Below are 12,977 nucleotides of genomic sequence, written 5' to 3'. Positions count from 1 at the left end.
TTAGATGAGATTTGAAAATTTAGGGTTAGGTTTCCGCCGAAACCATCTCGGACCCACCGAGTTGAAAAACTCGGTTCCACCGATTCGGCTAACGGCATTGCACAAGTGATTCTCGGTCTGACCGAGAATTGAGAATCGGTGTGACCAATTTTAGAACTTTGTGAAACCCTAGCAGTCTCGGTGCCACCGAACTGTGACTCGGCTGACCGAGATCACTAGTTTAGGTTCCAAAAGCTGCTTCGGTATCATTGCAAATTGGTTGATCCGAAATGCTTTCTATGGAAAACTAAAACTAAGTTTTTGAGTCATTCTTTTGCAAAAATCTCTGCATTTTGTGATGCTCATCCATTCTATCTCAACTACAACTATTCACAGGGTCAGCAGTCAGTGTTTGCAGCATGTCAGACCAAAGTGACAGCCAGAACAGGGAAGAGGAGCAGATTCACATGAGTGAGGGCACTAGTCCCTCTAGCACCTCAGATGAGGGCAGCAGGAGCACTCCTAGCAATTTGCCCAAAGCAGCCACAAGAGCCAGAAGGAAGAGAACCTCAGACTCTGAGGATGAGGACTATGTGGCAGCTGAAGATGAGGCTACTTCTAAGAAGATAGTGCTCAAAAAGGAGTATGGGTCAGCAAAGACTACAAAGCCTGGACTGAACAGGAAGGTCCCTACCAAGGGGGCACCTATGCTGAAAGTCAGAGCTTCAACTCAAGAACCTGAGAAACCTGATCCCAAAGAGCCAGATGCAGAAGGGAAGAAGAGGAAGAAAAGGGTCAAGAAGACCATGGCCAGAGTTGTTGGACAACCTTCCATGATGGAAGAGGAGGAGGAAGAAGAGGTTGCTGCACCAGCACCCAAGGCACAAAAGCTGATGGGTGATGCTATAAGGTTAGGGGCTGCATCATCAAAGCCCAAAGAAGCACCCAAAGCTGCCTCCAAGGCCAAGTCTGCACCTAAGAGGAATACCAGGAGCATACCAGCTGCTGAGAAGAACAAGGCCCCAGTGCCTGAAGTTGCTGAGGAAGAAGATGAAGGACAAGTTCTGAGGAAGCTCAAACCCAAGATTCCAGACCACAACGATGCTCATCCAGTGGCTGAGAATATGAAGCTGAGGAAGGATGTAGGGCTCAGGCAGTGGAGATTGTCTGATCCCTATGCAATCAGAAGAAGAACTGCTGTTGATTACAGGTTCCACACTAAGGAACATCATGATTTTTATGAGACTGTGCTGTTGGACAAGAAGCCCATAGTTTGTGATATGAGGTGGGTAGATTGGAAATACATGAAGGAAAATGAGGATCACTACCCAGGAGTGTTTGACAGCTTTGAGGCTTGTGGAGTTGATGAGTTTGTTGGACATAAGTTCACAAACTGGAACGATGAGCCTGTTATGCAATTCTACTCCACAACTCACTTTTATCCTGATGGCAGAATAGTCTGGATGTCTGAAGGTACAAGGTACCAATCAACTATTGAGGAATGGGCCAATTTGATCAATGCCCCAGAGGAGAATGAAGATGACTTGGATGTCTACTCCAAGAAGAAGAAGGATCACAATTCAATGTCACACATGTACAAGGAGATCCCAGACACGACACTTGAGACTTTCAAGTTTGGGTCTGTCCATTTTCTTTTGTCAGGGCTGCCAACGATCAAATGGATCCTAAGGCACACTCTCTTGCCCAAGTCAGGTGACCACAACATGATTAGAGGGCATGCAATTAATTTGCTACACATATTTGATGTGCCATAGAAATTCAAGGTCATGAGCCTCATAGTTGAGACTATCAAGAGGACAGCAGCAGACCAAAAGAGAAGTTGTGGATATGCCCCACAAATCCAAGAGTTAATCAATTCCAAGATGGGCACAGGCAAATACCTGTTGGATAAGGAACACTTTGCTATCTATCCAGATTTTGAGGACAATCAAGTTGTCATGAATGAGAATGAACCATCATCAGTGCAAGCTCAAGAGAAAAAGGAGAAGGCAAAGAAAGAGAAGGCTGCCAAGATGCCAACTTTAGAGGAGGCATCTAAGTACTTTTTGAAGAGCAAGCAGGACCAGCTTGGTTACTTAATAGCATCAACTCTGAGGATTGCGAAGGGGTTGGCCACCCTAACTCAAAACCAGGAGAGCCTGGAAAGAATCATGGAACAAAAATTCTATGACCATGATGTTAAAGTAACTGAGATTCAGTCAGTTGTGGAGCAGCTACAGGATGACATGCAGGAGAGGAAGGGCAAGACAACCACTGATGCATTTGCCAGAGTGCCTAGAGCTCAGAGATCAGCTGCAGTGCCTGTGACAGACACCAGAGCCACTTCATCTGCACCAGCTCCAGCTCCAGTGCAACCAGCTCTAGCACCAACTCCTTTAGCTCCATCCACATCTATCGAAGTCTTCGTCCAAGGAGCCATCTCTACACCACCAATAGAAGACCAAGCCTGAGAGAAGAAATAGCACTATGCATTTTCTAAGAACTTTTTGGTAACTTGTTGCCAAAGGGGGAGAAAAATGTATAGATCATAGGCTTCGAGAGAGAGAGATAGAGAGAGAGAGTTTGCTTTTGTTCTCTCTTGTCTTCATGGTTGAACTTTATTTGCTTTTGCTTGCTTGAGATACTACGTTATTGCGTGTGAGCCATTGATGATCATGTGTTTGATCATAAGCTACACTTATGCTTGTTAGATGATAGTATCCCATTTATCTTTATATGATCATTCACTTTGCTTGGTGATGAGTTCATGTATTCAATCTTTATTATTTTGAGTGCTCCACCAAGATGTATGTGACATGGAAGAGTAACCCATGAGCCTAATTCCTTGTGCATTTGCAGTCCAAAGCAAATCTTAAACTATGCACAAATTTAGGGGGAGCTCTTGCTTATCACATACTTCTCAAAGCGACAATGTTTTTCAATCTTATTATCGTTTGTCGAAGCTTTGATCTATATGCTGTCATTAATTACCAAAAAGGGGGAGATTGAAAGTGCAACTATCCCTAGGTGGTTTTGGTAATTCCTAACAACATATAGCTCATTGAGCTAATACTATTCCAAGACAAATATTTCTGGAAAAGCTCAATGAATGGCATGGCATGGATGAGGAAAGTGGATCCCTCAAAATACTAAGGATAAAAGGATTGGCTCAAGCTCAAAAGCTCAAGACTCTACATTTTATATTTTAGTGATCCAAGATCACATTGAGTCTATAGGAAAAGCCAATACTATCAAGGAGGGATGAGGTGTTGCTTAATGAGTTTCTTGCTTCAAGTTGCTTAGTGATATGCTCCAAAAACCCTCAACTACTTTCTCATATCCACATATGACCAAAACCTAAAGTCAAACTCGGCCCCACCAATTCTTTCTATCCGGCGCCATCGAGTTTAGATGTCATAGCCACTGCCACAAACCCTAAGCAAATCGGTCTCACCGATAGGGATCTCGGTCTCACCGAGATGGGATTGTCATCTCTCTGTTTCCCTTTGTAACGTTTCGGTCTAACCGAAATGAGCGATCGGTCCCACCGAGATTGCAATGTAAACTCTCTGTTTCCTTTTTGTAACATTTCGGTCTCACCAAAATGAGCGAATCGGTCCCACCGAGTTTACCTGACCAACTCTCTGGTTAGCTTATTACCAAAATCGGTCTTACCGAGTTTGTGTAATCGGTCTCATCGAGATTACGTTATGCCCTAACCCTAACCATATCGGTCCTACCGAGTTGCATGTCGGTCCCACCGAAAACCCTAACGGTCACTAGGTTTATTGAATCAGTCTGACCGAGTTTGTTGATTCGGTCACACCGAGATTGGTAAATTGTGTGTAACGGTTAGATTTTGTGTGGAGGCTATATATACCCCTCCACCCCCTCTTCATTCGTGGAGAGAGCCATCAGAACAAACCTACACTTCCAACTTACCATTTCTGAGAGAGAACCACCTACTCATGTGTTGAGGCCAAGATATTCCATTCCTACCATATGAATCTTGATCTCTAGCCTTCCCCAAGTTGCTTTCCACTCAAATCTTCTTTCCACCAGATCCAAATCCTATGAGAGAGAGTTGAGTGTTGGGGAGACTATCATTTGAAGCACAAGAGCAAGGAGTTCATCATCAACGCACCATTTGTTACTTCTTGGAGAGTGGTGTCTCCTAGATTGGCTAGGTGTCACTTGGGAGCCTCCGACAAGATTGTGGAGTTGAACCAAGGAGTTTGTAAGGGCAAGGAGATCGCCTACTTCGTGAAGATCTACCGCTAGTGAGGCAAGTCCTTCGTGGGCGACGGCCATGGTGGGATAGACAAGGTTGCTTCTTCGTGGACCCTTCTTGGGTGGAGCCCTCCATGGACTCGCGCAACCGTTACCCTTCGTGGGTTGAAGTCTCCATCAACGTGGATGTACGATAGCACCACCTATCAGAACCACGACAAAAACATCTGTGTCTCCAATTGCGTTTGAAATCTCCAAACCCTTCCCTTTACATTCTTGCAAGTTGCATGCTTTACTTTCCGCTGCTCATATACTCTTTGCATGCTTGCTTGAATTGTGTGAAGATTGCTTGACTTGTGCTAAGATAGATAAAATCTGCCAAAGACTAAAATTGGGAAAAGGTTAAGTTTTTAATTGGTCAAGTAGTCTAATCACCCCCGCTCTAGACATACTTCAAGGTCCTACACCTATCTTCTCCCAGTATCCCATGCTAGATTCAGGGGGAGCAAGACATCTAAGGTAAGGAAGTCCTTAAATTCATTGCACATCTTTACCCTTGGGAACATGTCTATTTTTCAATGTGGTACTTAGTACTCACTCTACATGTCATCCCAGTCTTGGTTCTCTTGTGGTTTATTTTGTTTGCTCTGGCTAGTAGGTGTATCTGTGTTATCTAACCTTGTTTACGCAGGTTCATTCATTCCTAAGCCAACTCAAGACCACAAGGTAAGTATATGCATCACAGTCATGTTTATGAGGATCTCTTGCTGATGTACATACTGTTTGCAAGAAGGACTCATGAGCGTGAAGGTACATTTTCCATATTCACATCTTTTGCTCTGATGCATATAGCCAAGATACATGTAACACATTGCTTACTCTGTCATGTTTATGCATTCACATGATCCTATATTTCATATTTACTTGATTGCATACATGTAGGGGGAGCCTATGCATGTTACATGTCTTTCCAAAGCTTTACTTGTTATTCTCTATATCTTTGTCTAAGGCTTTGATGCATGTTGTCATCAATTACCAAAAAGGGGGAGATTGAAAGCACAAGTGCTCCCTGGGTGATTTTGGTAATTAATGTCAACATATCTCTTGTTGGACTAACACTTTTACCTAGTATGTTTCAGAAAAGTTCAACGATGAAGTGGCATGGACTAGAGGATGTGGAACCCCTTCAAGATGCTAAGGACAAAGGATTGGCTCAAGCTCCAAGCTCAAGACTCTACATTTTCTACTTTAGTGATCCAAGATCACATTGAGTCTATAGGAAAAGCCAATACTATCAAGAGGGGATGAGGTGTTGCTTAATGGCTTGCTTGCTCAAAGTGCTCAGTGATATGCTCCAAAGCCCTCAACTACCTTCTCACATCCACATATGACCTAAACCAAAAGTCCAACTCGGACCTACCGATTCTTTCTATCCGACGCCACCGAGTTCAGATGTCATAGCCATTGCCACAAACCCTAGGCAAATCGGTCTCACCGATAGGGATCTCGGTCTCACCGAGATGGGATTGTAATCTCTCTGTGTATGTCCATTACCAAAATCGGTCCCACCAAGTTTGTGTAATCGGTCCTACCGAGATTACAATGCAAACTCTCTGTTCCTCTTCGTAACGTTTTGGTCCAACCGAGGTGAGCAAATCGGTCCCACCGAGTTTGCCTGACCAACTCTCTGGTTAGCTTATTACCAAAATCGGTCCCACCGAGTTTGAGTAATCGGTCTCACCGAGATTACGTTATGCCCCAACCCTAATCATATCGGTCCTACCGAGTTGCATGTCGGTCCCATCGAAAATCCTAACAGTCACATTATTTGCTAAATTGGTCCGACTGAGTTTCACGATTCTGTACCACCGAGATTGGTAAGTTGTGTGTAATGGTTAGATTTTGTGTGGAGGCTATATATACCCCTCCACCCACTCTTCATTCATGGAGAGAGCCATCGGAACGTGCCTACACTTCCAACATACATTTTCTGAGAGAGAACCACCTACTCATGTGTTGAGGCCAAGATATTCCATTCCTACCATATGAATCTTGATCTCTAGCCTTCCCCAAGTTGCTTTCCACTCAAATCTTCTTTCCACCAAATCCAAATCATGTGAGAGAGAGTTGAGTGTTGGGGAGACTATCATTCGAAGCACAAGAGCAAGGAGTTCATCATCAACACACCATTTGTTACTTCTTGGAGAGTGGTGTCTCCTAGATTGGCTAGGTGTCACTTGGGAGCCCCCGACAAGATTGTGGAGTTGAACCAAGGAGTTTGTAAGGGCAAGGAGATCGCCTACTTCGTGAAGATCTACCCTAGTGAGGCAAGTCCTTCGTGGGCGACGGCCATGGTGGGATAGACAAGGTTGCTTCTTCGTGGGTGGAGCCCTCCATGGACTTGCGCAGCAGTTACCCTTCGTGGGTTGAAGTCTCCATCAACGTGGATGTATGATAGCACCACCTATCGGAACCACGTCTCAAAAATCTCCGTGTCTCCAAATTGCGTTTGCACACTCCAATCCCATCCCTTTACATTCTTGCAAGTTGCATGGTTTACTTTCCGCTGCTCATATACTCTTTGCATGCTTGCTTGTTATGTATTGTGATTGTTAAACTTGTGCCAAAACTCCACTTCAACTTAAAGAAATAAAAAACTGCACTTTTCTCACTTAGTGTGTAATCACTCTCCCCCCTCTAGACACCTCTTCTCGATCCTTTCACAAGAACGCTAGGTCCCCCACAATCACCGAGTACAACAACCAGGACCTGAAGATGATTGAGCACTTCAAAGGATGAACCGTAGGTTTGAGTCGTGAAGATCCGAAAAATGGCCCACGCCCGCCAGGCTAATCAAAACCCTAGAAAATGTTTCAAAGATTAAGGTAGGACAATCCGTATTCCAGTTTGTGGGCTGACCTATATATATATATATATATAGTCTTGGCCATGGGCAGCCCAACCCGAACGGCCCGACCTGACGCTGCTCCCAGGCCGGGGCCGACCCCGTCCTCGCTATTTTTGCCATTTACTGAAGAGGCCTGGCCAGAGGCCCAAGGCCCGGTGTTTTTTTTGCACTGGCGGGCCTGGCTTGGTCCTGAAAAGTAGGCCCAACGGCCGGGCCGGGCCGGGCTCGGGCCTGAGTTTTCCACCTCGGGCTTGGTCAGGCCCGACCCAAAGGATGGCCAGGTATATATATATATATATATATATATATATATATATATATATATATATATATATAGAGAGAGAGAGAGAGAGAGAGAGAGAGAGAGAGAGCCTTGCAACGGGTACTCCCTTCATCCATATATATAGGGTCTAATGCGTTTTTCCAGATTGCCTTTAACTATTGATAGGATGAACAATATATGAGATGTATAATATGAGAAATATATCATTGGAAACTCCTTTCACGTATGAATTTGACTGTATGCTTTGTGTAACTTGCATGTCATATATTATTTCTCTAGCATTTGGTCAAAGTTAACCTCGAAAAACACATTAGACCTTATATAGATGGATAGAGGGAGTAAGGGCATCTCCAATGCTGACCCTCAAACCTCCTACATCCGTACGGACCGCGGAAGCCATCCAACGCGGGCCTGTATCGGCCCGCGGAGTAGTCCGGACGTACTTTCTCCCGCAAACTGGAGACAAACGTGTGTGTGTGTGTGTGGAGGGGGGGCTTTGTGGGAGTCTAGACCGCTGCCATGCCCGCTTCTGACCGCCCTGGGCCATCAAAACCCCCTCTCCCTTCCCATGCGCGCTTCCTGCCCGAATCAGTCACCACCGCTTGAGAGTGTCAGTGCCTGCATTCATGCCCGGTTAGAGAGGACGCGACCTCTCATTGGCGCCGGCATTGATGCTGCACGCCAACCGAGAGAGCATCGCCCGCGTCGCTTCCCCATGCAGGCGACTGTTGTGGGTTCAAACAACACGATGGCCGCTTGTTTGTCCGTCTTCCACACACATTGATGGCATGCAGTTGCCGAGGCGTCACCTCTAGCGCCACCCGTCCGTCCATCTTCCGCCTACCATTGCTATATAAACTGCTGCCCCAGCCATAGTCGTAGTCATCCACCTCTGATCCTTCACCACATGTCTCTCACCATGGATTCCTCCCCCGCTAAAGCTCTCTAGGATGGGCTGACGCCAGACGAGAATAAGGGGATGGCCGCCATTGCTGCCAACTGGCTGGCCAGTAGGCAGTCGGAGGACGATGACGTCCCAATGGAAGACGCGACCGACGACGAGCCGACACGACCCTCCTCCTCCTCTGCGCCACCCTCGCCAGGGTACTGAACCATGACCATCGGCGAGGCCCGTGCCCATTACATGGACATGGTGCGGGAGGAGCAGTTCAGGGAGGCGCATGTCGACGTCACCTACAACCACCACCTCTTCCAAGAGCACCTATAGGTGGAGGAGCACCTCGCGCCGGCAGGGCGGTCGTGCCGGACGCGGACCTGGCAGAGCAGGATGCACTGCTCGAGCCCTACTACTCCGCCCGCGAGATTCACCTCGCCCGCTGACGGTACCAGCAGTGGGTGGCGGAGGCGGCGGCCGCCTACAAGGAGTGCGAAGAGCTGGGCGAGGCAACGTTCAGTGAGACCAGCGAGGACGAGGAGTACATCGCTGATGTTATGCCTCGGCGCCATGACCACGAAGCCGACATGTCCGCGGACGATGCCGGTTGCGAGGAAGAATTGTGCATGGTAGGTCACCGCCGCTCGGGTCCCAGGAAGGCCACCGCTCCTCTCCTCCCATCACCGCCAAGCTTGACGGGCTCAACATCAACGGCCGATTAGCCACTTGGCCGCGACATGGAGGAAGACATCTTCACTTTGTTGGTCTGCGGAGGCGGAGCTGGAGAGCGCAAAGGTGGAACTGGATAAGGAGAACTTTCAGTTCTCAGGGGTCATGGCCGGACGTGGGGAACGAGCACCGACTACCATTTAGCTTATGTATTAATTATACCTCCAGAGCCGGATAGTTGATGTAAATATAATGAAATCCGTTATGTTTATATGAAATCCAGCCGTGTTTGAACAAATTTTATCCAGTTAGTTTGAATTGTTGGCCGGATATATGCGAACAACGTTGGATGGCAGCCTCCCGCATGCATGTCCGTGGACTGGTCTCCCCTATTCGCGAACGGATGAAGAAGAAAATTTGCGGGTTACCGTTGAAGATGCCCTAATATCATAACGATTAGTAAACATATCATCCAGAGGTACTTTTAAAAGAACATTATACTAGTTGCTAAACCTAGACAAGTTTTTCATAGCCTAGTTGCTATCTCTGTGGGAGAGGGCAGCAAGATTTTATTTTGGAGAGGCCGATGGATACATGGCTTCGCTATCAAGGACATAACACCAATGGTCTATTGTTGTGTGGATAAACACACGAGAAACCGAAGAACGGTAAGGCAAATCATGAACGACGAGAGTTGGATCCATGATGTGGTGGGCGAGCACTCATTCACGTTGCACTTACAACTCATGCAGCTCAACCATTCCATACACACTGTCGCACGAGATGAAAACACGGCTGATGTGTTTATATGGCCTAGCGATGCTTCGGGTGTTTACACTGCCAAGTCAACTTACCGAAGGTTGTGCACGGGGATGGAAAGAGCACCGTTTAATGCATGTATCTGAAAGAGTTGGGCACCGCTCAAGTGCAAGCTTTTCGCGTGGATGGCTGCTCAGCACCGACTATGGACATTGGACCGGCGCACTAGGCATGGTTTACAAGACCATCCATCGGCTTGCTACATCTATCTGCAGGACGAGGATAACATCGAGCACATCCTCATTCAATCTCATTCAATGTGTGTACGCTCGTGAGGTCTGGGATGGATGCCTTGACTATCTACACCCCAATGTGACGAGGCCAACACATGACGACACACTCCTGGAGTGGTGGTTGATGGAGAGAACAAATTTCTATCGAGCGCATAAATGAGGATTTGACACTTTCACTATAGTGGTGACTTGGATGCTTTGGAAGCAACTAAACGTGATGGTGTTCAATAGGACGCACCAAATCAAGATGGCGCAAGAACTGCAGACCACCATTCTCAATGAGCTCTCCGAATGGAAGAGAGCGGGTGTTGGAGTAGGAGGATTACAATGTTTTGTTAGAGAGTAGGCTTAGCGTGTTAGGTGTTGGAGTGGTGTGGGTTCTAAACTTGCAAGGATGTTCGCATCTTTGCAAGTTCTTGTAGGGCGTGTTTGGTTGCCCGCATAGAGCCCAACCAGGCATGCGCGGGAAGTAAGAGGCCTGTTTGGTTGCCTGGTTTCACTATTGGGCCTGCACCGCACGCTTCTTAAAGCAGCCCAGAGGCTGGCTCACTGGAAACACAGGAATCGACAGTTTCTCGCGAGCCAGGCCGAGTCGAGCGCAAGCCAACGGGCCCTTGCGCTAGTGGAGACCAGAGGGATGCGAGGTGATTGCGTGAGTTCTTCTTCGACCTTCAGTAAGCTCCTATCTAATCTTCTCCCTCTGATCTACACAACGGTGCTTCGATTTGAGGTAAGCTCTACATGAAAAAGATGCACCTCGATGCTACGGTTCCATTCAGGCGATTGGTTCGTAGTTTCGTCGGCCGTAAGTTCTTAATCTCGTCTTCCCGTTTGGAGCTATTCTTGATGAATTTTGTCAGATTTGTCGCGCACGATCGATCATTTGAAATTTCCTTTGACCAACAGCCTAATCTCACAGTTTCTCACAACATTCCTGTTGTAAGTTTTTGGTTTCGACGATCGTAGCTTCATCTCCCTTTGAGCAGCAGTCTGCTGCACTGACGCCGCCATGTCGAGCTCCTCTGTCCTTTGCTCAGAGCCCTCCTATTCGTCCCTCTCAATGTCGAAGCCCTTCCCCTTGATCTCCTTGCCCACGTCCTACTACACTACAGTCGTTTCCGGCGTCGCTCATCTCGGCCTACTCTCCGTCGTCCTCCTACTGCACTGATGTTGCAATGGCGCGCACACTGCTTCTTGTGTCCTCTGCCTCCGTGCACACTGCAGTTCGCCGCGCCGCTGAAGGGGTCGATCATTTTTACCTCCTCTCTCTCGCCCTACTACACTCGAGTAATTTCCGGTGTCGATTATCTCGGCCTCCTCTCTCGTCCACTACACTGGCGATACCATGGCGCGGGCACTGCATTCTCCTCCTCTGTCGACTGTCTTTGCGCGAGCACTGCAACTAGTTCGCCGACGGGGTCGCTCGTCCACGACTCCATGTTCGTCATGTCGGATACGGCGCCACGACCACTATCCACCGCAGTCGTCATGGTCTAGCGCACACTGCATTTCTTCTCCCCCTTCCTCTGCTAGCTCTTAACCCTGTGTGCTAAGTGCAAGTGCTAGCTCTTAATCATACCTCATGCGGGCAACCAAACAACGTGTAGTTGTATGCGTCGAGACAATGCAGGGAACCAAACAACATGCCAAAGTTGAAACCAAACAACATGCCAAAGTTGATTCACTGATGCAGGCAGTCTATATGCAGGCAACCAAACAGATTGCAGATGTTGCATATGAGGCTGTTTTTCGAGAGCCAGGCTGAGTAGAGAAGTGTATGCAATGCGGGTACTGTAGCCTACGGCAACCAAACACGCCTGTAAATGTCTTCTTTACCTTTTATAAAAATATAGTACGTCATTGACGTACTTAAAAAAAGAACAGTATACTTTGAATAGAGAGAATCAATAGCCCTTAAACGAACAAAATCAAAGTCGTATACTAGCAGTACTAGCACTAGCTAAACAAGCATCCTACGTAAATGTAGGCTTACGAAATAACGGTACCTAGTGCCCTGTGACTTGGATTCACCGCACTCAAGTGCTGCAGATCAGTGTAGCCAGATTATTAGAGGCGGGACCAGCTAATCGTACTTTGAGCAAACTAGTAGGCTGGCCGGGCCTAGTATCCATGCCATGTTGACTCATACGCGTACCGCATGGTGGGCCCGAACGTAAGTGGTGTCGCGTCGCTGGGCCTGACGGTGGGCCACGATAGCCTGTTACTGAGATGCCGGGCCGAACAGCCAACACCGGCGAGCCCACGTGTCGAGCCTGAGACAGCGACTTTCTCGTAGACAGGGGGGACCGTGCCGTGCTATCAAACAAACCCGGGAGATTCTAAATAAAAAAAAACCCGGGACGCAGCTGGTGATGGCGTGCACAGGCTGGCGGCCGCATGCTGCCTGCCCCCTGTGTCTGCTGCCACTGCAACTGTAGTTCTTTTGTTTTCGTTCCTTCGGAATTTCGGATGTTGCTGGAAAAAAGACGTTGCAAGTGTATCAGCCACATCGCTTCTTGTCATGTTTACTCCTCTACTAGACCTTTTACATGTCGCTGTAAGAGTTGTTGGATTATGACGATACTTTTGGTGAATTGCCTCAAGCATCTAGCATTGGAAATTCGGAAATACATGATTGTGCGCGTGCGCTCGCTACTCGTCTTGAGCGGCCGGCATCGCATCGTTCGATCGAACTCCATCGTGCAGTCGCGCGCGTCCAGGTGTCCCCTTGTCGGTTTTCGCCGCGCTCGCGTCTCCTGCACACCTGACCCGATCGAGCCGAAGCGCGCGGCTCGCACCCTCCTCATGGGCCCGCCATGTCATAGACTATAGAGGTACGCCCATTGGTGAGCGTAGACGAAGTAGTGGGCGGTGGGCAGTTTCGAACTTCGTGCCACTTCTCCCCTTCCCCATTCCAACCCCCGTCGATCGCCTCATTCCCCTCTCCTCCTCCAGATTCAC

This window comes from Triticum dicoccoides, chromosome 1B (genome assembly GCF_002162155.2).
Source record: "Triticum dicoccoides isolate Atlit2015 ecotype Zavitan chromosome 1B, WEW_v2.0, whole genome shotgun sequence".
NCBI classification, from domain to species: Eukaryota; Viridiplantae; Streptophyta; class Magnoliopsida; order Poales; family Poaceae; genus Triticum; species Triticum dicoccoides.
The sequence above is the reverse complement of the archived record's forward strand: the minus strand, read 5'-3'. Positions refer to the sequence as shown.